Here is a 27,188-nt window from a genome sequence, read left to right as displayed (position 1 = left end):
TCGCTGATAGCAGGCATGGCAGTGGGCAGCCCGGTGCTGAGGCGGGGAAACGCCCCCCTAGAGGTGGCGGGAGAGCTATTCAGTCAGGTCTTAGCGGGGTTTAGGAAGCATGGGATCTACGAGCGGGCTGCGTCCCCCAGCGGCTATGGGCAGAGAGGCAGTCTGGACTGCAGAGTAATATCTCCAGTCTGGCGAGCTGGAGCCATTCATGCCAGTTAGCTATGCAGAGCTGGAGCCCGCCCTATTCTGGGACTTCTCTGCACTCGCGGGGCTAGTAGGCAGTGTGGCTCCTATGCAAGATGCATCCACGAAAGTGGAAACTGTCAGTGTGATTGCACTTGCTTCAGGGAAACACTGCCACATAATAGAAACTAATTCTTCAGTGATGAGGATGATAACAGTAATAATAATAGTAGAAGTAGCTAACATTTACGTATCAAATAAAATGTGGCAAGCGCTTTACAAATATCTCATTTGATCCTCACATCCACCCTGGGAGGTAGGTGCTATTATGAGCCCCATTTTACAGAAGAAGAAACTGAGGCAAACAGGTTCATTGACTTGCTTAGGGTCATACAGCTTTTTGTTTCTGAGGCTGAATTTGAACTCAGGTCTTCCTGATTCCAGGCCCAAACTCTACTGCTTACACCTAGCACTGGTTTTAAATAAACTTAAAGTCCTTCCAGTTGTCCCAGGGCACATGTAAATTCCCCTGAAGTACTCATTCACTTTATTTTACTTCATTTTTGTTGCTGTTGAGGGACAGCTAGGTGACACAGTGGATAGAGTGCTGGGCCTGGAGTCAGGAAGACTCATCTTCCTGAGTTCAAATGTGTTTTAGACACTAGCAGTGTGACCCTGGGCAAGTCACTTAACCCAGTTTGCCCATTTTTCTATTTGTAAAATGAGCTGGAGAAGCCACCTAGCTGCCACATACTGAATTGATTTTCCAGTAGGAGGTTCTACTTGTAGTCATAGCCTTCTTGGAGAACAAAACCATGTTCTAGGAGGATGGAGCCAAGCATGGCTGACTGTCCAGAAGATGTGAACAATGAGAGAGTTGCTCAATAGGGTAGCGTGTGAAAATGAAATATTTAGCAGTTCCACAACTGTCCTTTAAGTTTCTCCTATCCCCCAGAAGAGTATAATAGGACTGATGGATTATTATTTCGAATTTTAAGCATTTCTCAGTGAGTGCTTATGATTCTTTTGTGTTTTAAGCATTTCTTTAGTTGTAGAGGAAATAAATAGCAGTCCTATTCATGAACATCATGCCTTAAGCACCTTTCTACAAGGGGTCCAATTAATCCTCCTGGGCAGAACTAGACAAGAGCCAAAACTAGTCTTTGTTTAAGAGATTTTTCCCAGAGTAGAACTCTGGGTTGGGAGCATAACGAGCCCAAAGTTGGGAGTCCTTGACAGGAAAGAGGTCACCAACCCCAAACCAGGCTGTGAATGACATCTCTAATAAATCTGATCACTAAACATAACGTGAGTGATTTTATTCACTTAAAAAACAGCATCTACAATAATATGAAAAAATAATTGTGAAAGTATGTGGGGATCAGAAGGGGATTTGAAGGATGTTATGGCCAAAGTTAAATGTCTTGGTATGTGATGGGGGTTGCATCCCTTATCACTTCTAGGAAAATGTGCTAATCTCTAGAGTTTGTCTTTTTGGAATGACAAAGCAAACTCGTAGTCACAGACTCCCCAGTAATTGAAAATAGGAAAGACTTCATCCACTCTGCATCAGCTGGGACTGGCCACTAAGCCAGGAGGACCTTGTAGAGGGAAGAATTTTGTTTTCTGTCTCTCTTTTCCTTCAGCTCCACTGGGAGGTTAAGTAACTTTTCCTCTCTAGACTACCCCTGAAGGGAAAAAGAAAGGTGACACCTTTTCATCAACACTGACAAATGTGATACCTGCTAATCCAAGTTTTGTGTTTTGTTCATTTTAAATCTCACAGGAGAACATAAGTAGCACCGAAGGAGCTAGATGACACATGGAGAGAACCCTGGAACTCAGGAAGACTTGAGTTCAAAACTGGCCTGAGACACAAAGTTTCTGATCTTGGGTAAGTCACTTAACCATAGCCTGCCTCAGGTTCCTCATCTATAAAATGGGGATAAATAGCATCAACCTCCCAGAATTGTTGTGAGGGTAAAATGAGATAATGTTTGCAGTGTCTCCAGCTATTATTATTACTGCTGCCTCGTTATATATTTTGTCAATGGACACTTGTGAGTCTTTTGTTTTTAGCCTTTCTTTTGTTTAGAGGAAATAAATAGCTGTCCTAGATCTCATCAACATTTTACTGTGAGTGCCTTTTTGCCTTCCCCTCTTTGGGGAAAAACCAGGCCCAACACTGTGGGTTTTGCTCATCCTAGAATTTCAGTTCCTTTAAAAGAAGGGAGAGGGACCCTATGTTTTGGGGAGACCCTAGACATGAGCCAGACCTAAACTTTAAGTAATTTTTCCAGGTGCTCTTCTAGGGTGAGGGCTAAGAGCCAAAAGAATTCAATAAAAAGAGCCTGACCCTTGTTGTATGTGGTCCGGCTCCTCTAGGAGTGAACCCAGTCCACATCCTCCAGAGTGCTGAGAGCTGAGGAGCCTCTTAATGAAGAGCAGAATGAAGGTGGGGAGGTAAAAAAATAATTTGAATAAATTACCTGAATAAATAAATATTTGAATAAATCCATCAATTCATTCCACCCCCACCTAAAGTAAGTAATAAGATGCTATAGCTCTATTACATTTGACAGGTGGGAACACATCTCATTTGGGATTGGGGTAACTCCTCAAGGACAGTCACTTTTGTCAAAAGAGGGAGACTTGGGGGCAGCTAGATGGTGCAGTGGGTAGAGCACTGGTCCTGGAGTCAGGAGGACCTGAGTTCAAATCCAGCCTCAGACATCTGATACTCATTAGCTGTGGACCCTGGGCAAGAGACTTAGCCCCAGTTGCCTCGTCAAAAAAAAAAAAAAAGAAAAGAAAAGAAAAGGACTGGACATCTCTCCAGCTATAGCAAGAAATATGTTCTGATTGACTGAGGAAATTTAGTTATGTCCTGTGGGCCATCTATAAAATATTGAACCAGTTTATGCCTGAAAGATTAAAATACCCAGCAATGAAGAAGAGAGTGCATGGCAGCTGTACTGTCCTTGAAGTGTTCTTGGATCAACTAGTGACAATGTCTGCTTCAGCAAGCAAAGTCAGACTGAGCTCGATGAGGAAAGGAAGGTTCAAGGCTTCACAAAGAAGAAAAGCTAAGCTGTACCTAAGGGAAACATCTTTAGGGCTGTGGCAAAAGGATTCCTAAGAGCCTTGATTTTGTCACGTGTGCTGTCTAAACTCAAGCCCACTTTCCGCTGGAATCTGTACTTGTCAGAAGAGTAATCCAAAATAGACACCCATCAATGAGGAATAGCTAAATAGCTAGTCCATAAATATGAAGTTTCTTGAGTTGTGGGGAAAAAAACCAGAAGCATAGGAAGATTGATGTGAAAAAATGCCAAGCAAAGTAAGCAGAGGCAAGAAAACATACAGTGATTGCAAAAAAAAATGCAAATGGAAAGAGCAACAACAATAACAAAAATAACCTGGAAACTTAAATGTGTTGTAATTATAATGACAGAGCTTAGCCCAATAGCTCAAGAAAAATGATGAGAAAAATTCACCTTCCTCTCTTTGCCAAGTAGAAGATTATGGGTGTGGAATGTTGCCTGCAATGTCTGTCTTAGTTGATGTGTTAGCTAATTGTGCCCTGTGAATTCACAGCAAACTTGCAACCCAAAATGGGCACAGAAATTATTTGCCAGACCTAGCTCTGAATGACTCATGATAAGTAGTGTCAAACGCAAGTCGAAATCCCTGGACTGCATATTGACTTAAAGAAAAACCACAAATTAACATATTATTTTTCGTGAAACACTAAGAAACACTGCTGGACTCAAGCCAGCAGAGGCACTGAGGCCCTCTCCCTTCTCCACTAAAGATCTCCTCTCAGCTCTAGACCTATCTATGTACATGTTGTGGACTGAGTTCAGTCGTGGAAGAACTGGAGTGACTCTAAAAGAGAGATTAGACTTCTTTTCCTCACCCACTTTAGCTCATTGTGTCCCCCAGCACAGACAGACACCTCTGGGGAAAACTACTTAAAGATCAGGTTTATCTACTGGGGAATGACTCTCGTTTTTACGGGTTTATGTTGATTCCCTCTATATCTTGACTTCCAGATCTTTATCAAATAAACTTGAGGCCAAGATTTTTTGGTGGATTGTTTTGAAGCACATCTCTAAAAATGTAATGCTACTATCTATAATTCTTTTCAATCACTCCTTGAGATTGAGATTGGTTTTATAATAGCTATAGCAGGAAACCTCATTTTATACAATTAAGAATAGTACAATTTGTATTACTTGTGTGATAATACAGAGAACCCTTTATTCATTTATAAGCAAAACATAAGCTTTTTTTCAGGTTCAAATGCTTATTCCACTGCAATAGCATAAGACAAGTCTAATTAACCATTCTTATCTGAATAAAATAAAATCAAAGACGTTATATTTGTCTGTAGCAAATGAGTTCATTTTCCATTCAGGCTTTAAAATATCTAGATCTTTACAACAAAATAATAATTTTTCTATAGTCCAGTCAAATGATCAATAACTAGGTCTTTATTTTATTTTATTTCATTTTCAGGGCAAGTATTTTTAAACTAGAAAACATTTGTAAGAGAGGAAAGATTTCATTTTCTCCCTCAGCTTAGGTGATATACTCATAATATATAATCACAGAAAATGAAGTATTAACACCCTCTTGTCCCTTTATGAAATATAAACACCTCTCTGACTGTAAAGGGAACAATACCATTGGATGAATAATCATTGACCACGTTTGAACTTTAAAGGGCAATGAACTTCTTGGAGAGACAGTCACATTCGAAGAGAAACTCAGTCCCTGACCTGATGAAATATGCTGAAGATACCCCAGAGCTGGAGAAGGAGAGGCTGTGAGATGCCCCAAGGAATTGGGAGAGCACTGGAAACATGAGTGTAGGCAGCAGCCACAAGGAACAGGGCCAGAATTCTAGGATTCAGCACGAACAGGGTCAAGACTTTCCTCTAGGGATGGCAATTCCATTTAGCTTCTCTATTTTAAGTATTAACTTTATAAACAGTGTTAATCACAGGCATTTGCGAGTCTGTGTGTGCTTATTATTAAGATTTCATTTGGAGAGAGGAAGAAGTTGATAGAAAAAGATCCCCCGAGAAGATAAGGAGATAGATTCAATACTATAGTATTTTGCCAAAGTGAATATGTTTCTGGCTGGGAGCTCAAAGCTTAAAAAAAAATATAGGGAGAATTATAAATTCTTTCATTACAGTTTCTCAGAGTAGAGAATGTTTATACCTTTCTAGGTATAACCTATCTAGGTAATGAGTCAGCAGTATGGTGAGGAGCAAATAGGAGTGGTTGAACAACATCCTATCATACCACACACGTTTTTAAAATGTTATTTTGGAAATTTATTATTTATAGCTCAACCTTTTAAAAATAAAAAGTTGTCCTATAATTGTTTTATTTTTTCTGGTTTTGGTTCATACAAAAGGAAATAGAATAAATCTAGGGTTCACTATACAAAAATATTTATAGCAGTTCTTATTGTAGTGGCAAAGAATGGGAAATTGAGGGGATACCCATCAATGGGGAATGGCTAAACAAGTTGTACTATATGATTGTGATGGAATACTACTATGCTATAAGGAATGACAAGCAGGATGGCTTCAGAAAAACCTGGAAAGTCATATGTGAATTGATGCAATGTGAAGTGAGCAGAACCAGAACATTGTACACAGTAACAGCAATATTGTAAGGATGATCAACTGTGAAAGACTTAGCTACTCTGATCAAGACAATGATCCAAGACAATTCCAAAGGACCCATGATGAAAAATGCTATCCACCTCCAGAGAGAAAACTGATGAACTCTGAATGCAGATTGAAGAACACTTTTTTAGTTTGTTTTTTTTTTCTTGTGGGTTTTTTTTTTGTCTGCAGTTTCTTTTGCAGAATGGCTAATATGCAAATATGCTTTGCATGACCTCCCATGTATAATAGATATCAAATTGCTAGTTTTCTCAGGGAGGGGGGGAGGAGTAGGAGGAAGGGAGAGAATTTGGAACTCAATTTTAAAAAAAGAATGTTAACTTTTTTACACATAAATGGAAAACGTTTAACAAAATAAAGAAAAATATATTAAAAAGAAAAATAATATATCTGGGGTTCAAATAATCTCTAATACATCAATAATCAATTACATAGGCATTCTGCCTTTACCTCTACCCCTTTTCTCCCAGGTTCCATTTTGGGGATGAATTATCTCTCATCGGTTTGAAGGATTTGGCTTCTCTCCCTCTCTTCCCCACTCTCGATCTATGCATTTAATAACCAAGCACTATCAGAGTTTATGGCCATTAAGTTTTATAATAATATAATTACAATAATAACAATGTGAGTATTATTACTTTGATTAAAATAGCATAGATATGAAAGTAAATAGTTAGGGAAATTGAAATTCCCCAATGTTGGCTACTTGGACTAACGGCCAGGAAAGGACAAGGGGAAAAGCAGCAAATGAATGCAAAATGGCTTCTCCGTACAGGAACAAAGACGAGGGGAAAGAAAGATGTTGTTAATTAGGCTGATGCTCCTTACAGGCTCCAGGGTTGGCTGTGACCTTTTCACCTCTCACGGTTCAAGCCTGGTCCAGCAGCTTAGGTCTGGCCTCATTTTTGGCTCTCCTAATTGCCTCAAACGTTGCCAGCTCCATGCTAGAATAATCTGGAGTCCCTGAGATACCTCACACCGATCCTCCATCAGTCTTACATAGCACCTCCTCTCCTGCAGCAGCTTGGCTTCTTCCCAGAAACCCACTCAGGGTCAAGACACAGACCACCGGAATCTCAGGAGCGTGTACCTGCCTTGCGGAAAGATACCTAGTTTCCATGGTAATGACTCTGTGGGTGGGATAAATGCAGATTACACAGAATACTAAGTTTAAAAAAAAAGATTCACAAGTACACAAGTTTCAGGAACAAATTTGTGTGGTAAAATGAATTCACGTTCTTTTTTTTATCACTAAGAAAATAAGCAACTTCTTTTTGCTCAAACAACTACAAATATAGAAATATTCTGTGTTCTCTTCACATTGTCACAACTGTGCAAAAAAAACCCCCAACTTTTCTTTTTAAAAATGCTTTATTTTTATTCTGAATTTAATAAAAATCAAATAAAATGAATATACATAGAACAGAAAAAGAGAATTGTACACGCAACTATAGATTTCTATTATGTATAGCTTGTTTTTCTTTCTAAGGATGCAGTAAATTCAGTCTTTACCTTTCAAAAGTTGTCCTGCTTGTCCATAGTTCTAATTTTCATTCTATTCTCTGCATTAAAAAGAAAAAGATGCCTCTCTGACTCTTTTTTTGTTGTTTAAATTCTATCTTTATTCCCCTTCAACTTCCCTCCCTAATGAGAAAAAAAAAGTTGTAACAAATAGGTACAGTTAAGCCCTCCCACCTAAAAAAATTCTACATTAGCTGTATCTGAAAATGTATCTTATTCTAAATCTTGAGTCCATCTAGCTAGCATGTTTCATCATGAGTCCTTTGAAATTGTTGTTGATCAGTCTTTCAAAGTTGTTTCTCTTTACAAATGTTGTTATTGTGTATATCTTTCTCTGGTCTCTTCCATTCACTGTGTATCAGTTCATATGGGTCTTCACAGGCTTTTCTCAAATCATCCTTTTCATCATTTCTTCGGCTGAATAATATCCCATTACATTAATATACCATAATTTGTTTAGCCATCTCCAAATTGATGGGCACTTCATTAGTTTCCAGTTTTTTGCTACTACTAAAAAAGAGCTGCTAAAAATATTTTGTACATAATAGCTCCTTTTCCTCTTTCTTTGATTTCTTAGGGATGTAGATACATCCAATGGCAGTAGCTATGGGTCAAAGAGTACATGCACAGTTTAATTAGCTTTTGGCATGGTTCTTTTTATTTTAAATAGTATCACACACACCTACATTTACATGTCAAAACAATTTTTAGCATTCATTTTTACAAAATTTTGAGTTCCAAATTTTTCTCCGTCCTCTCTTCCTAAAATGGTAGGCAATTTGATATATGTTATACATGTGCTATCATGTAAAACTTATTTCCATATTAGTCATAGTTGTAAAAGAAGAAACAGATCAAAAGGAAACAAAAAACACAAAAAAAGAATAAAAGTGAAAAAAGTATTTGGCATAGTTTTAAATTTCTTTCCAGAATGGCTGGGCCACTTTACAGCTCCACCAAAAGTGCATTAATGTACCTGTTGTCCTACAGCCTGTCCAGCATCTGTCATTTTCCTTTTTTGGTCAACTTTGTCAATCTGGTTGGTGTGGGGTACTACCTGAGAGTTGTTTTAATTTGCATTTCTTGAATTATTAGTGATTTAGAGCATTTAAAAATGTTTTTATTAATTTATTTTGATTTATCAACACTCACTTCCATAAGCTTTTCAGTTTAAAATTTTTCTCCCCTTCCCTCCCCAAGACAGCATGCAACCTGATATAGGCTTTACATATACATTCCTAATAACATATTTTTACATCAGTCATGTTTTAAGGAAGAATTAGAACCAATAGGAGGAACCACAAGAAAGAGGAAACAAAACAAAATAGGAGAAAAAAGTAGCAAATAGTATGCTTCAATCTGCATTCAAACTCCATAGTTCTTTCTTTGGATGTGGATAGCATTTTCCATCATGTGACTTTTGGAGTCTCATTGCTGAGAAGGGCTGAGTCTATTGAAGTTAGTCATTGCATAATGTGGTTGTTGCAGTGTACAATGTTCTGGTTCTGTAGAGCTTTTTTTTTTTTAATGTGGCTATTGACAGCTTGGGTTTCTTCCTCAGAAAACTACCTGTTTATATCCTTTGACCATTTATCAATTGAAGAATGGCTCTTATTCCTATACATTTGACTCAATTCCTTATACATCTCCGAATAAAACCTTTTTCATAGAAACTTGCTACTAAAATTTTCCCCCATTTTCTGTCTGCTCTTCTAATTTTAGCTGTATTAGTTTTATTTATGCAAAAGCTTTTTAATCTTATTTACTCAAAATCATTCATTTTACCTTCTGTGATCTTTTCTATCTCTTGTTTGGTCTTGAACTATTCTCCTAGCCATAGATCTGACAGGTAATGTCTTCCTAACTCATCTAATTTATCACATTGTATGTCTAAGTCATGTCTTCTTTTGAAGCTTACCATATTGCATTCCAGTTTTTCCAACTGTTTTTGTTGAACAGTGAGTTCTTGCCTTGATAGCGGGAATCTTTGAAATTCATTCCTTTTTCAAATTTCCTGTCAAAGACATCACCATCCTTCTACTCACCCAGGTTTATAACCTCAGTTTGAATAGCTACTCATTCTCTCTCATCTCAAATGTCCAATCAGCTGCCAAAATCTTGATGTTTCTGCTTTTACAACATCTCTTGCATCCATCCCCTTCTCACCACTCACACAACCACTGTACTCATTCAGGCTGTCATCATCCATCACATAGACTATTGCAACATATAGTCTCCTATTTGGTCCTCCTATCTCAAGTCTCTCCATATTCTATACAAGCCTATGAAATTAATATTCTTTTTTTTTTTTGCTTTTTGGTGAAGCAATCAAGGTTAAGTGACTTGCTCAGGGTCACACAGCTAGTTAAATGTCAAGTGTCTGAGGTCAGATTTGAACTCAGGTTCTCCTGACTCCAAGGCCAGAACTCTGTCCACTGCACCACCTAGCTGCCCCTGAAATTAATAGTCTTAAAGGACACATCCAACCATATCATTCCTCTACCCAATAAATTCTAATGACTCCCTATATTTACTCAAGGATCAAATATTTCATCTTTCTATTTTTATTAGTTTTATAATATGTGTAATTATTAGTAGAGTAGCATATGTATATAATATGTAAATGAGTAAATGTACCTATTTGGGTATGTGTTCTCAATCAGTTTTTACTGATACTAATGTATGATCAAAAAAAGTTTGGAGACCATTGACTTAAGGAGGCCTAGTACCTGAACTCTCAAACTGAGAATTTCTCAAAAGATAATCTCTATGGCTGGGAATGCTCATTCTCAGGAACTGTAGTCTCTGACCAATGCTCAGAAAAAGAAATAGGAAATCAGCTAGACCTGGAGATCAGGGACCTTTCAGGTTCACCATATTTTTCTCCAAGTTGCCAGTTTCAGCGTGGCATAGGCAGGTACAACATCACAAACTTCAATTCAATTAGTTTCTGTTCATTTCATATATAGAGGAGCAGAATAAAATCAATAAAACCTTTAAAAATTATAAAGCTGAACAAATGAGAGGGCTCTGGAAAAGAAGCAGGATTTTATTAAAATAAGCACCATTCCTTAATTGATAAATGGTCAAAAGAAATGAACAGAAAGTTTTCAGAGGAAGAAATCCAAGCTATCAATAACCATGTTAAAAAAAAAGTTATATATGACCAATAATTAGAGAATTAAAAATTTAAGCAAATTTGGGTTATTAACCCCATATCTGTCAGATTGGCAAATTTAACAAAAAAGGAAAATGACAAGTATCGGAAGAGTTGTGGGACAATGGGCACACTGATGCACTGTTGGTAGAATTGTAAAGTGGTCTAGCCACTGGAAAGCAATTCAGAATTAGGCCCAGATGTTAAATTGTGAATACTCTGTCTCAACCATAACACTGTTAGGCCTATAATCCCAAAAGAGATCAAAAAAATAGCAAAAAGACCCATATATGTATAAAAACATTCATAGCAGTACTTTCTGTAGTGGCAAAGAACTAGAAATTGAGGGGTGCCCATCATTTGGGGAATGACTGAACAAATTATGGTATATGAATATAATGGAACATGATGACGGTTATGGTTTTAGAGAAATCTGGGAAGATTTGTATGAGTTGGTGCAGAGTGAAACGAGCAAAACCAGGGAAGTACAATAACAACAATACAATAACAACCATGTGGTAAAGATAAACAACTTTGAAAGATTTAAGAACTCTGATCAGCATAATGACCAACTATGATACCATGCAAATATTGATGAAACATGCTACTCACCTCCCAATAAAGAGGTAATGGACTCAGGGATTTAACCGAGACATATTTTTTGGACTATGCATATTTACCATAATGGATTTCTTTTTCTTTTTTCAGTGGGGGCAGGGAGGTGGGAGGGAGAAAAAAATGCTTTGAACTGAACAAATTTTTTTTTAAAGGAAAGCAGTAGAGCCATAAATAGATACTCTCTCTCCTCCAGCTCCAGAGAAGCTGACATTCAGAGGACTACTGTAAGCTATGTGGAGGATGAATTTTGGATTTTCCCAAACCTTTGTCTAGCAGTTACCCTCTGCTTCATGTGTTTTTCAAAGTCTATTAAATTAGAACTGGAAAAAATCCCAGAGTTACATCTCACCATGAACATGTATTACTAATTTTTTCATTCAGATATTCAGATTGTTCTAAATATATGAGCACTGGAAACAGCAGTACCCTCAGACAACCAGTGGTGTCCTGCTCTGCCCCCCACCCCTATCCCACAGTCACCATCCAGAACAATCTCTAAGGAGAGATTAGCTCTTGCCCCTACCCCTACCCCACTACCCATGTGTGACTATTGTTTTTCGCCCCCACAGACTGAAAACCAGGTGACTTACATTTCACCCCTCCCTCAGGGCTCTACAGTACCCTTAGAGCTTAAGGGGCAACTAAGTGGATAGAGTGCTGGACCTACAGTAATAAGTGTATGTGTGCCTATGTCAGATATGTATGTCCACATGAATTGATTAAAATGTGACTTGTGTCATTCCCCAATTGATAAATGGTCAAAAGATATAAACAAGCGGTTCCAGATGAAGAAATTAAAGCTGTCTATAGTCATATGAAAAAATGCTCTAAATCACTATTGATTAGAGAAATACAAATTAAAACAACTCTGAGGTACCACCTCACACCTATCAGATTGGCTAATATGACAGAAAAGAAAAATGATAAATGTTGGAGAAGATGTGGGAAAATTAGTGAAACTCCACTAATGTGTTGTTAGTGAGTTGTGAACTGATCCAACCATTCTGGAGAGCACTTTGGAACTATGCCCAAAGGGCTATAAAACTGTGCATATCCTTTAATCTTGTAATACTACTACTAGGTCTGTATCCCAAAGAGATCATAAAAAAGGGAAAAGGACCTACATGTACAAAAATTTTTTTTGTAGCTCTTTTTGTGGTGGCAAAGAATTAGAAATAGAGGGGATGCACATCACTGGGAAATGGCTGAACAAGTTGAAGTATATGAATGCACCAGAATATATGCCAGTCCCAGAATATACCAGAAAATATGCAAGTATGAATAAACTCATTAGAGGGGAGCAAAATAAAATCTTAGCCCAACCAGGAGAAAAGCACCAATCTCAAGTGGAAATTTTTTCTCCAAAGTCCTAGAAGGGGAAGATATGTTGCCTTCTTCTAACATGTCTATGTTGCTTCCAAAATCCTTCCATGTGTCTCTCCTGTAGAGTGTCTGGAATCACATACATCTCTCCCTGGAGTAGCTTTGGCACCAATTCCACCTCTCATGCACTGACATTCTCCCCAACAATTGGGAATCACATCTACTTCCATGGGGCTATCCCTCCTCCACTCAGCATGGGAGATGGAATAGAATTAAGGTACCTCTACAATGTTATAGTCATTGTATAAATTGTTCTCCTAGTTTGGCTCACTTCATTAAGCACTAGTTCACCGTCTTCTCAGGTGTCTTTTGTTGTTGTTGTTCAGTCATTCCAGTTGTATCTGACTCTTCATGACCCCATTTGAGGTTTTCTTGGCAAAGATACTGGAGTGGTTTGCCATTCCCTTTTCCAGCTCATTTTACAGATGAGGAAACTGAGGCAAACAAGGTTTAAATGATTTGCCCAGGGTCACAAAACTAGTAAGTGTCTGAGGCAGATTAGAACTCAGGTCTCGCTGATTCCAGACCTGGTATTCTATCCACTGTGCCACCTAGCTGCCAGGTTTCTTTTAAATCCATTCTTTTCATGAGTTGGCTAGGTGGCACCATAGCACACAGAGTGCTGGGACTGGAGTCAGGAAGATCCGAGTTTAAATTCAGCTTCAGACACTTACTTGCTGAATGACCTTAGGCAAGTCATTTAACTTATTTCTGCCTCAATTTCCTCACCTATAAAGTAAGAATAATAATAGCATTTACCTCCCAGGGTTGTTAAGAGGATCAAATGAGATAATATTTGTAAAGTATTTAGCTCAGTGCCTTTGTGTCTGCCACAAACACCTAATCCTGATCTATATCTTGCCACTGGACCCAGATGGTTCCAGAGGAGAAAGTGAAGCTGGTGACTTTGCACAGCCCTCCCTGACTTGAATCCCATTCACTTGCATGTCATAGCATCACCTCCCTGATGTCATGGTCCTCTTCTAGAAGGAAGGACAAACAACCTCTGTGAGTAGAAAGAGGAGCTGCCCCACTGGGGACACAACTGGAACTGACCAGTTAGGCAATACAACTCCTTTTCTTTTCTCTTCATTTCTTTCCTTTTCTTTTCCCTCTGTCTACATAGGGTATCATACCCTTATCTTCAGATGCTCTGCCTAAAGGAATGTAAATGTTGATGCTGAAACCTTATTTTTTCTTAAAAGTATGCCATCACTCTGGCTCTCATTGATTGGCTAACAATAGGTCTCAGCCCAAGCCCCACTTGGTCATTGTTTGGGCCCTGATTAGCTCAGAGTGAATGTAAATAGCAATTGTTTCTGTTTTGGCCAGAAACCCAGAGGGTCTTCCCCTCCCAGACTGATGACATTCTCTGCTTCATTTCTTACCTAGCCTTAATCACTGAATGGGCACTGCCTTAGTCAAACTGAGACCTGTTAGAGACTAGCTTAAAAAGGCCAAGTCTCCCACTGCATCCAAGGCCATCTCCAGTCATCCTGATCTATGAGGCTGGTGACTTTGCACAGCCCTCCCTCGCTTAAATCCAATTCACTTGCATGTCATGGCATCACCTCCCCATACCATGGTCCTTTTGAGAGTGAAGGACAAACAACAACAAGAACAACAACAACAGCTCAGTGTCTAATACATAGTAGCTTCTATATAAATGTTTATTCCCTTCCCTACCCCTCTTCATCATTTCTTACAGCACAACAATATTGCATTACAATCCTACTGTAAACCATAATTTATTTAGGTATTCCCCAGTTGACAGGTACCCTCCTTAGTTTCCAATTTTTTCCAAAACAAAAAATACTTGTGTCAATAAATTTTTTTTACATATGGGTCCTTTCCCTCTTTCTTTGATCTCTTTGGGCTATATGCCTAGTACCAGTATTGCTAGGACAAAGGATATACACAATTTAGTGACATTTTGGTTATGTTTCCAAATTGCTTTCCAGAATAATTTGTCTATTTCACAGCTCCACTAACACTTTATTAATGTAACTCTCCTCCCATAGCCCTTCCAACAATTGGTTTTTTTCCTTTTCGGTCATCTTTGCTAGTCTGATATGTTATGAGAGAGAACCTCAAAATTTCTCTGACTTATATTTATCATCATAAGTAAACTGGAAAGGTAGAGTCAAGATGGTGAATCAGAGGCCACCCAGATAAACTCTCTCAACATTCCCCTCCAAACAACTTTAAAATAAGATCGCAAATCAAATTTTGGAGTGGCAGAGTCAACAAAAGGTCAAGGTAAGACATCTTTCCAGACTAAGAAAATTTAGGAGGTCAGCAGGAGACATTTTTGGTAGACAATGTGGTAGAGACCTGTCTGGAGCCCACACATGCAGCAGCAGTAGCAGCAACAGTGGCTGCAGCAGCTTCAGGAGCTCTCAGCCAGAGGCAGTAAGGGGATCAGACAACTGGTCTGAAAAAGATTACAGTTAGAGCTGATTGGCAATTTCCCATCCATAGTTCTGAGCTGCAGTTCTAGGGAGGAGAGGAGTGCTGGTGGTTGGTCACAAGGGAGCAGGGGTCAAGAGGAGGGTTAGCAGGGGGCAGCTAGGTGGCACAGTGGATAGAGCACCAGCTCTGGAGTCAGGAGGACCTGAGTTCAAATCCGACCTCAGACACGTAACACTCACTACCTGTGTGTGACTCTGGGCAAGTCACTTAACCCCAAAAGCCTCACACACCAAAAATAAATAAATAAATAAAAGAGGATTAGCACTTGCAACTGCAGGGGAGCAGTTCCCTTCCTGAGTAAAGACCAGAGTACAGATCAGGACATACCTCTCCCAGGATCATACAACCTTGGAAACACTAGAAACTTGTAGACCCCCAGAATTATCTCTGAAATAGCAGCACAAAAAAACCTCAAGTATGGGACAGTATTTTCCCACTTCCAGGTAAGTAGAGCCCAACTTTAAGATAAAGTTCAAAATCAAGAAGTAGGCTAGAAAAATGAACAAACAACAAAAAAGAACTTATCATAAGAAACTACAATAGTGGCAGGGAAAACTAAGACAAACTCAGAAGATGGCAACAATAGGGAAACAGCTACAAACAAAACTGCAAAGAAAAAATGCTAGTTGGACCCAATAAGAATTCCTGGAAGAGTTAAAGAAAGAGATAAGAGTGGTAGAGGGAAGACTGGGAAAAGAAATGAGAGCGATGCAAGAAAATTATGAAAAGAGAATTAGTAGCTTGGTAAAAGAGGTACAAAAGATACTGAAGAAAAGAAGTAAATTGGAACATTTAAAAAGCATGGCTTTTGATAGCTTGCTTTTATTATTTTGAGAATTGTCTATTCATGTCCTTTGATCACTTGTCACTTATTAGAAAATGGCTCTTGTTTTTATATTTCAATCATTTCCCAATGTATCTTGGATCTGACCTTTATTGGATAAATTTGCAATAAAAATGTTTTCACAGTTACCTATTTCCCTTCCAACAAACTGCATTGATTTTATTTGTACAAAAGCTTTTCAATATATGTAATCTAAATTGTTCATTTTATCTTCTCTGATCCTCTCTATTCCATGGTGAGGAAGTGTTCTCCTCATTCTAAAAGGTATTTTCAGCAGAGCCTGCCTCAGACCAGTCTCTAGTATTTTAGATTCTATATTGGAACAAAATGAGACACTCAAAGATCATTCAAGAAATAAGAGAAAGGAGATTTACTGAGCCATAGCAGAAGGATAATCAACGAGGATAAATACTAAGGACACCTTGGGTTGATTCAGCTGAGTAAAATTTCCTTGCCTGAGTTATCCACCCATCATGATCTACCAGCTAAGCATCCTAGCACCTCTAGAGTTTCCTCTGGCTAGTTTGTGCTCAGAGGACAAGGAAGTAATAAAAATAGTCTGAGCCTTTAATCCCTTGAATCAATCAAGTCTCAAGCAAAACCTCAAAAGCTTTTGAAGAAAAACTAGCCTAATTTACATTGGGGGAGCAGTTAGGATACTGATCATGCCACAAAATGTATGTTCTTCTATTCTCTTCTAATTTGTTTATATTATGACCTTTTATATCTAGGTCATGTAACCATTTGGAACTTCTTATGGTATATGGTATGCTATGATCTAAACTTAATTTCTGCCAGATGGCTCTTCAGTTTTTCCAGCAGTTAAAAAAAAATTCATTTTTATTCTGAACTTAACAAACACCAAATACAACAGACATCTCCCTCCCTTTTTTGAACTTAAATTTATTTTGTTTTATATTTAGGATAAGTATAAAGGCCCAGTTACTCAAATCATTAGACTGATCAAAGCAAGACATTAGCAAAACAACAGGATTTTAATAGCATTTGGTACTTTAGTACTTCTTCTGTAGTCATAAAATTGTATTGTAGTCAAGATTTTTTTATAATATAGTACAAGACACCTTTCACAATTTGCAATATTTTGAAAACCATACAAACAGGAAATAGCTAAATTAGAGATGATTGACAGATTCTTATAAAGTACTTGGGGGTGGCAGCAATTTCCCTAAATTATCTGTTTTAAAATAAAAAAGAACATAAATTCATATAAAATCACAACAAATTTAACAGACACCTTTCAAGGGAAAAAAATCAGATATTTACTCATTTTGCCACTTTTTTCCCCAAGCATGACTGTGAAATAAAGTTACAAGTAATAATGCTACATTTTAAAACAGTTTAAAAATACATAGTATTAAAAAAATGATAGAGGAAATATCAATAATGCAGATCAAATTTTAAAAATAAAAAAATACAGTATTATTAAACTCCGTGAATGTGCATTATTGTCAACACTGAAAGACTATCTTGGATTGAAATTTTCTTTTTTTTTTTTGCGGGGGGGAGGGATAGGCAATGGGGTTAAGTGACTTGCCCAGGGTCACATAGCTAGTAAGTGTTATGTGTCTGAGGCCAGATTGGAACTCAGGTCCTCCTGAATCCAGGGCTGATGCTCTATCCACTGCACCACCTAGCTGCCCCTTGGATTGAAATTTTCCAAAAAGTACAAGAAGACTGCAAATATATCATCTGGTTTGTAAAACTTGCCTACTTCAGTACAAGCCTTCATTAGTATTAATTGGTACTTTTTCAAAAATCCATTAATGCAAAAGGATTTTCAGGGCTGAAAGATGGCGCTATGATCAATGATGTGGGATTGAATCCATATGTACTTTGAGCTTCATTCATTGTCAAGAATTTGAACAACCTGCTACATGGATGGAAGGTGTTCAGATTCCAGGTTTGACCAGAATGGTACATCATTTAAAGTTATCTCGAAAGTACCTATTGACATAGAACTGGTTCTCAGTCATGTTACTTAGGAAGAAAACCATCATTCATACATATATCTTATTTCCTTGACCCCACTGCCAGATGCTTAGAGTTTGCATGCCAAAGAAAGCTAAAAAGATCTTTGCCAGCAATGATCAAGCCTATTTAATACTAGTTTGAAGGCCAACAAGAGAGATACTTTATATATTGTATTTTTATATTAGTTGAGGGAGGTAGTTCTCTCTTACAATCAGGATGTCTAGGTACTACTGGCTGGCTAGTAAGTATAGGTACTCCTCAAGCACTCGTCTACAACCTCATGAAACACAGATACGGAGCTTAAGCAATCGCCTTGTCACGTACTGCACCTTGGTGAGTATCCAGCATAGTAACTACCATGAGGAGGAGCTGCAGAGAGCCTTATCAGGCTCATGGCTCAGGGGCAAGCCTGGCAGCCTCTGTGAGCCAAGCCTGGAACAGTGGGCGTTTCCGTAGGCATAGAATAGAAACTGCAGATTGTAATGAAACCTCAGATCTGTATTACATACATGTTTCTCTCTCTCTCTCTCTCTCTTTTTTTTGTGAGGCAATTGGGGTTAAGTGGCTTGCCCAGAGTCACACAGCTAGTGTTATGTGTCTGAGGCTGCATTTGAACTCAGGTCCTCCTGAATCCAGGGCTGGTGATCTATCCTACGAGAGGTACTTTAAAGTCAGTCAACACGCATTTAAATTCTCACTACATTCCAGGCACTATGCTAAGCACTGAGGATACAAAACCATAGTTATTGCCATCCAGATGCTCACATTCCATTTGGGGAGACAACATGTTAACAGCTACATACATGTTAACCATTTACAATATAAATGGAAGGCAGTATCAGAGATAAGGTTTTTTAATAGTGGGGAGGGCAGAAGGGGAACTAAGAATGGTATCTCAAAGATTTGAACTGGGGGCAGCTAGGTGACACAGTGGATAGAGCACTGGCCCTGAAGTCAGGGGGACCTGAGTTCAAATCTGGCCTCAGACCAAACATTTGACACTTACTAGTTGTGTGACCCTGGGCAAGTCACTTAACCCTAAATTGCCTCACCAAAAAGCAAAAAAAAAAAAAGACACTTTCGCTGTTTTGGGAAACACTGTCCTTTCAAGTGCCTATCCTAGTGTCTTGCACAAGAGTCTCAAAGTACCCATGGCACAGTCCCAAATGTCTCATAAAAAGTCTCAAGCAGCTCCTTCAGCACAATTTCACCAGTAAAAATGCTTTACAATTTCCCAAAATCACTCTAGCCCACTCCCCTCCTTTTCAACTTTGAGACTAGCTCATTGTCTGTCTGTATTGTATCCCCATTATACATACTTTTGGGAAAACTATAAGGTGTCCATTCAGATGCGTATTTAAATCTGGGCAACAGACATTCTTCTTCCATCTGGTATTTCCTGTGTAGATGGACAGGCTAAGCTCCTTTGAGTGATTTCTTTTCAGGGCTGCAATGGATTTGGACTTGATGCCAACAATACAATGTCATTCACAAAAAAAAAAAACAACACCCGGAGGACTTTGCTACCCGCAAGGAATCTTTCTTGACCTGAACTTTGCCTTGGATCTCCTCCAAAACAGTGTTGAATACCTTTTATGAACATATATTTCCCTGTTTTATACTTCATATTTATTATCAGGTGATCATCGAATAGTGTTATTTCTGTTGTTACATTTCTAAGAAATCCTGGATGATTATGATATATGATATATATATAATCATATGGACATGTTGTTAAAGAGTATCTCAATAGTTGTTTTCTTCTACCAAGTGAAATGTTTTTTCCTTAAATAACAAACTAAAAGCACTTAATAAATAAATTGTCCTTTTTATTACATTGGCATGGCCCAATCATAAACAATCAACATTTCTCAAATTACTTAGAACTATCTTTGTTTCTGTAAAGAGTCTTTTATAGTTACACATGCACAATTCTTATGTCTTTTGGTAGGTGAAGGCCCAAATATTTTATATATTCTGTTATTATTTTGAATAGAATCACTTTTTCTATCTCTTCCTGCCGGGTTTTATTGTTAATATGCAGAAAGATTTTCATGTTATATGCAGCTATGTTGCTGAAATTATTGAAATTAATTTTAGTGGATTCTTTAGGTCCTCTGTGTGGACCATCATATCACACAAACACACGTGTGTATGTACATATATATGTATGTGTATACATATGTATGTATGTGTGTATCCCTCTTAGTTTGTGCTAATTCTCTCAAGTTTCCTTTCAAGTCTTCTTGCTATAGCTAGTATTTCTAGTACTATATCAAACAGTATGAATGATAACAGATTTGCTTTTTTTTTTATAAGAGGTCATATGGTATAGTAGATAGATTGCTGGCCTTGGAACAGGAGAAGTTAAAACTTCACCTCTGTTGCTTACTAGTTATGTTGCCCTGGACAAGTCATTTAATCACCCTGAGCCTCAGTTTTCTCATTTGTAAAATGAGGATAATAATAACACTTATCTCACAAGCTTATGAGGATTATGTGAATAACAGATATTATTATAATTGTAATTATTACCTCTGATCCTATTAGGTCTCTGAGGTTTTCCCATTCCATATGATGTTGGTTCTTGGTTTTAGATAAATATCATTTAGGATAATATGGAGAAGCACATTTAGTCCAATGCTTTTTTGTTTTTAAGAAGTGGGTATTTTATTTTGTCAAAAGCTTTTTCTCCATTTATTGATACAATTATGTGATTTCGGGGAAGGTGGTTCCTACTATTGAACTAACCCTGCATTCCTAGTATAAATCCAATTTGCTTAAAGTCTTCTTTTAAATATTTTATGCAATATTGTTACATTGATATTCATAAGGGACACTGGTTTATACTTTCCTTTCTCAGCTTTCTCTCTCCATAATTTAGGTATCTGAATTATATTTGTGTCATAGAAGGGGTGAGGTAGGATCTCTTCTTCTTTTTTTTTTTTGAGGCAATTGAGATTAAGAGACTTGCCCAGGGTCACACAGATAGAAAGTGTCTGAGGCCAGATTTGAACTCATGTCCTCCTGACTCTAGGGCTAGTAGTCTATCCACTGCACCACCTAGCTGCCCTTTTTTTCTTATTTCCTCAAACTGTTTATATAATATTGGAATTATTTTTTCTTTGAATGTGTTGCACCCCATCTGTGCTCACTCCCAACTTGTACATGCACTCATAGTTGGGTTCTAACCCTGTAGCTCACAAGTCCTCATTGTGTGTGCTTCCCATTAACAATAAGTCAGTAGACTCAATTAACTCTTAGAAAAGGTATTTACTTCAATATCATATCATTAACAATAGTTAAAAGCAACCCTCCTTTCCCACAAATACAGATTCAGGGTGGGAAAGGAGGCCCAAATATAAAGCACAATGGTAGTGAGACATACATGTGTGGACAAGACAACTCACAAATCTGAAAGAATAGATCCTTGATGACCCTTTTTATTTCTAGAGAGTTCTCTAGAGTTATCTTTAGAGAGTTCTTCATACTGGGCATGGTACCAGGGTCTGTGATGTCATTCCATTGCTCATCTGGGCTTACTCCTTGTAGGGCATGGCATTTCAGCTGGACAGGTGTCACAACTGGGCTTGCTTTTTACAGGATATGATATGTTTGCTGGATAGATTGATCTGCTGCCAGGCTAGACTATACTCGGCAAGTCACTTAGCTACTGGGTTAGCTCTTCACTAGACACCACCTCTCTGCTGAATGGGTTGATCTTTTGGATTCCCTGGGCCCATGCTTCAATGAGCTAAATTCAGACTTAGACTGATGAGCTATTTCAGAAGGTATAGAGATCCTAGAATTGGCAGAAACCTCTCCAGTTCTGGTACCTCAGGGCTTTAGCTGTGAGGTTTGTCACCTTCTAGGCAAGGGGAAGGAAAGTAGGAGAAGTAAAGCTTTTTGTCAACTCTTCCTGGTTCAGAGCTGGATACCCCTGATGAGGGATCTTGCTCTAACTTATGGTGACCATCCATCATATTTTCCAAATTTTTATTGATCTATAAAAATTAGTAGCTGGTGGGAAAGTGGTGAGGAAGTCTCTGCTGTAAGTACAAGTTCATTGTCTCTTCTGACTTCTTCACATTCAACTGAATTACTCAAAGCCTCAGACCCTTTTCAAGGTATTTTGTTGTTCAGTCATTTCAGTCATGTCAAACCATTTGGAGTTTTCTTGGCAAAGATACTGGAGTGGCTTGCCATTTCCTTCTTCATTTATATTTGAAAAACTTCATCCTTATACCTCATTATCTCTATCTCTTCCCCCTTATGACTGTCAACTTTGCTAAGATCTAAAAAGGATACATTCTTACAGATGCTTATGTGATTGGTTTTCTAATATGAATTTTACTGATATTTTTACATGAGTTATTTTTTCCATTGTATCTCTCATCCTGCTCCTTCCTAGAGGGCCATCCCTTAAGGTAAAGAATAAAAGGAGAGGAAGAAAGAAAATATTCTTCAGAACTAACCAATATATTTTAAAATTCTGACATATGTAGTGTTCCATGCCCATGGACCCTCACCTTGCAAAGAAGTGGAGAGTGATATCTTCTAATATATCTTCTTTGGGGCCAAGCTTGGTCACTATTTTACAGTATTAGGTTTTGATTATTTTGTTATTGTTATATCCTTTTATATTGTAGTTATTGTGTATATTGTTTTTTTCTTGTACTTTACTTTTCATTAGTTCATGTCTTCCCATGTTTCTCTGTATTCCTCATATATATAATTTCTCATAGTACAGTAATATATCATTACGTTCATGTAACCACAACTTTTGTAGCCATTCCCCAATCAATGAACTTTGTTTCATATTCTCTACTACCCCAAAAAGTGCCACCATAAATATTTTGGTGTATATGGGGCTTTTATTTTTGTTATTGGTCTCCTTGAGGCATATACCTAATAGTGCAATCTCTAGTTTAAGGAGTATAGACAGCATAAAAAAAATTTTAAGTCTTAAGAAGTCTGATCAATACAATGACAAAATATGTTTTCAAAGGACCTTTGATGAAGTGTGTTATTCACCTCCTGACAGAGTTGATGGACACAAGATGAAGATATAGACCTATGTTTTTAGACTATGTGAATTGTTTTTAGTTGACTCTGCTTATTTGTTATAAAACCTAGTAGCAGGAGCATTGGGTCAATGTATATTCACAGTTTAATAAATTTTGGGGAATAGTTCCAAATTGTTTTCCAGAATGGTTGGACTAGTTCACAGTTTTACCAATAGTACATTAGTGTACTTATTTTCCCACATCCCTCTAGCATTTGTTATTTGATGGTAACTAAGATGTTTTCATTTTCATTTCTCTAATTATTAGTGACAAAGCATATTTTCATGTACCTATTGAGAGCTTTGATTTCTTCTTTTGAAAACTGCCTATTCTTATTCTTTGACCATTTATTAAGTGGGGAGTGACTATTATTCTTGTACATTTGACTTAGTTTCCTATATATTTTACAAATGAAACCTTTGTCAGAAAAACTTGCTACAAAAATCCTTCCCCATTTTCCAGCTTTTCTTCTAATTTTAGTTGTATTGTTTTTGTTCGTGCAAAAATTTTAAAATTTTATGTAATCAAAATTAATCATTTTACCTCCTATGAGTCTCTATATTTCTTGTCTGGTCAGAAACTCTTCCCCTATCTATGTCAGGTAATTTCTTACATGCTCCACTAATTTGCTGGTGATATAACCTTTTATGTCTAAATCATGAACCCATTTTGAACTTATCTTGGTATATGGTATGAAATGTTGGTGTAGGCCTAGTTTCTGCCGGACTACTTTCCAGTTTTTTTCAACAGTTTTTTGTCAAATATTGAGTTTTTGCATCAATAGCTGAGATCTTTGAGTTTATCAAACATTATGTTACTGTGTTCATTTGCTTCTGTATACTGTGTACCTAATCTGTTCCACTGATCAGCCTCTCTATTTCTTACCCATCCAAAATTTTTGTTTTGATGATGACAGCTTTGTAGTATAGTTTTACTAGCTGTGTGACCCTGGGCAAGTAGCTTAACCCCAATTGCCACCCCCCCAAAAAGTAATTCCTTTGACATTCTTGAACTTTTGTTCCTCCAGGTGGATTTTATTATTTTTTCCAGCTTCATAAGGTCACTCATTGGTACTTTTTTATTGGTATGACATTGAATGAGTAAATTAGTTTAGGTAGTATTATCATTTTTATTATATTAGCTTGGCCTACCCATAAGCAATTACTATTTTTCCAGTTATTTAGATCCATTGTTCTCTGTGTAAAGAGTATTTTGTAATTGTGTTCAAAGAATTCTGGTGTGTGTGTTGGCAAGTAGACACCCAAGTATTTTATACTGTCTGTGATTATTTTAAATGGAACTTACCTTTCTATTTCTTCCTGCTGTTGTGTTTTTGTTTTTTGGTGATATACAGAAATGCTAATAATTTGTGTGGGTTTATTTTCTAGCCTGCAACTTTGCTGAAGTTATTAATTGTTTTGATTAGGTTTTTAGTTGCCTCTCTAAGATTATTTAAATAAACCATCATATCATCTGCAAAAAAAGTGATAGTTTTGTTTTTGCATTGCCTATGCTTATTCCTTCGATATCTTTTTATTTGCTATAGCTAGCATTTCTAGTACAATATTGAATAGTAATAAGGAGAATAGACCTCTGCTTTACCCCTGATCTTACTGGAAGGGCTTCTAGCTTATTTTCTCTTCCTGAACCAATTCAGATGAGAGTAAGGTTCAAGTGCTGCCTAGCCTGCTCCCTCCCATCCCTCCATTGTATATATTCTTCCTTGTGTGACCTATTTATGAGATAATTTTCCCCATTCTTCCTCTCCCTTCCCACCTCACCCAGTGCATTCCTCTTCTGCACACTTTTATTCTCCTTTTGAGATCATCAAAACAGAATTACACCTGAGTGCTCTGTCTAATTAGACTCCCTCTAAGATCTCTGGGGATAATAAAATTCTGAGTTTTGTGTGTCATCTCCCCATATAAGAATGTAAATAGTTTAATCTTTTTTTTTTTTTAGTGCTTTATGATTCTCACTCATGTTTACCTTTTTATGCTTGAGTCCTGTATTGAATCAAATTTTCTATTCAGTTCTGGTCTTATCATCAGAAATGCTTGAAAGTCCTCTATTTCATTAAATATCCATTTTCCCTCCTGTAGGATTACACTCAGTTTTTCTGGGTAGGTTATTCTTGGTTGTAATACTAGATCCTTTGTGTTCCTAAATGTCATATTGCAAGCCCTCCATTCCTTTATGTTAGTGGTTACTAAATCTTGTGTTCCTGATTGAGACTCATAGTATTTTAATTACTTCTCTCAGGCTGACTTCAGTATCTTCTCCTTGACCTGGGAGTTCTGGATTGTGGCTGCAATATTCTCAGGAGTTTCCATTTTGGGATTTCTTTCAGGAGATGATTGATGGATTCTTCCAATTTCTACTTTGTCCTCTGGTTCTAAGATATCTAGGCAGTTTTCCTTTGTAATCTCTTGAGTGAATTCATGGGAGTTGATAAGCTCATTAAGCAAAGTAGGATAGAGGGAGAAGAGAAGAGGACCCAGGTCAGAATTTTGTGGGACATCTATTATTACTGGGTATGATCTGGACAAAGATCCAGCAAAGGAAATGAAGAGTGGCTAGATAAGTAAGAGAAGACCCAGGACTGAATAGTATCACAGAAACCTAGAAAGAAGACACTATCAAGTAGAAAATTGTGTAAAAGGCTACAGAGAGTTCAAGAAGGATGAGGTTTTAGAAAAGGCCATTAGATTTGGTAATGTAAAAATCATTGATAACTTTAGAAAGAGTAATTTCAGTTCAATGACAAAGTCAGAAATCAGGTTAACTTAACTTTTACTCAAGTTAAGAAAGAAAGTGGAAGGATAGATTGTAGACAGTCTTCTCAAGGAGTTTAGCCACAAAAGGGAGGAAAGATATGGAATGATAGGTATTGGAGATGGATGGATCAAATGAAGGTTTTTTGAGAACAAGGGAAACATGCATGTTTGTAGGAAGTAGGGAAGCTACCAATTAATAGGGAGAGATTACAGATAAGTGAAAGAATGGGGATGATAGAGGAAGCAATCTGCTAAAGAACAAGAGATCACTTGTGTAGGTAGAGGGGTTTGTTTTGGTAAGAAGGAAGGTCTCTTCATGTGAGACAGGGGAAAAGGGGGAGATAGTTGCAGAAGCATGTGAGTGAGATGAGGAAGAGGGGAGAAGAAGTTCTCAGAGAATAGCTTCCAATCCCACGACCCCTCTGTTCTTTCCCAAGCCATCACTCCTGAACTGACTACATTTTCCTGCTTTTCCCACCCTGAGCCCTTGGTGAACCAGTTCAACTCTACACTGCCCTCTTCTCTGGAGTCTCTTGATCCTTTATCTTATCAAATATTTTGTCTTGCCACATCCCAGCCTTGGAAATACTCTTCCCATCCAATGCTTTCACTCTACTCGCTTCCTTCTACATGAAGCTGGAGAAAGTAACAAAACCATGCTGACTAGGTCCACTACAAATTTGTGTCACATCATCTTAGCTGGACCCTCATTGCAGCAAGGCAATCCTTTTACACTTTCCTAATTGACTATCCTACTCACCACAGCAGCTTTTCCAAACCTTTTCATCCTTCCCCAAAACTCCCATAGGTTCCCCTCCCTCCACCCTCTCAACCAAAAATTTTGCCTGTTATTTTATTGAAAAAAAAATCAGGTATATGATATTCTCTCCATCCCCAAAGGCAGGAAGAAGTTAAATTTATTGGATTTAACTTTAATGTATATCCAAGCCCTTTTTAACTTGGAGAGAGATATGTCCAAATTAGCATAATCCGCCATACCTTCTGACATGACTCTCTGCCCCAAGATAGTTTGTGGTAACAATTATAGGAAGCTTGAACAAAGATCACAATATATTAAAATTCTATTTGGGGTTAATATCACAGAAGAGTTATCACTGAGCTTCCTCCTAGACCACTTCCTTTTAAGGGCTAAAAAAAAAGTTCCTTACAGTAGTCAATATCTTAACCTTGAATTTTAAAACACAAGACATTGTCTAAGGATGGATCAAGAAGTCAGTCACTGCAGTTGGGTAGGTAGGCAATCATCCAATCCAGAGAAGAGGAAGTTGGGTGATCACCCTTACTTATTTTCAAAGGAAGATCTTAGCCTTTCTTCTTCTCACTTTCCCAAAGGGATAAATCTGGAAAGGGTTTTAGGTTGGAGAAATAGTATTTAATAGTTCTAGAGAAACCAAAAAGGGGGTTTTAGTATGCTTTCAGAAAAGAAACACTCCATTTAAAATAACT

General features: G+C 37.6%; 1 long non-coding RNA gene and 1 pseudogene across 1 annotated transcript; one reads left to right on the top strand and one right to left on the bottom strand.

The window, feature by feature from the left end:
• The first annotated feature begins 39 nt into the window (after positions 1 to 39).
• On the top strand, positions 40 to 7,577 carry LOC110219254 (uncharacterized). The gene is made up of 3 exons (XR_002327558.2): positions 40 to 1,841; positions 1,970 to 2,077; positions 2,569 to 7,577. It is a non-coding gene; the product is annotated as an uncharacterized LOC110219254 (long non-coding RNA).
• Positions 7,578 to 17,709: 10,132 nt separating this feature from the next.
• LOC110219288 (thioredoxin reductase-like selenoprotein T pseudogene) lies at positions 17,710 to 26,508 on the bottom strand (annotated as a pseudogene).
• Positions 26,509 to 27,188: the final 680 nt, after the last annotated feature.

Source organism: Phascolarctos cinereus, unplaced genomic scaffold (genome assembly GCF_003287225.1).
Source record: "Phascolarctos cinereus isolate Bilbo 61053 unplaced genomic scaffold, phaCin_HiC Scaffold_5;HRSCAF=322, whole genome shotgun sequence".
NCBI lineage: Eukaryota > Metazoa > Chordata > Mammalia > Diprotodontia > Phascolarctidae > Phascolarctos > Phascolarctos cinereus.
This window is presented reverse-complemented; position numbering and strand designations above follow the sequence as displayed.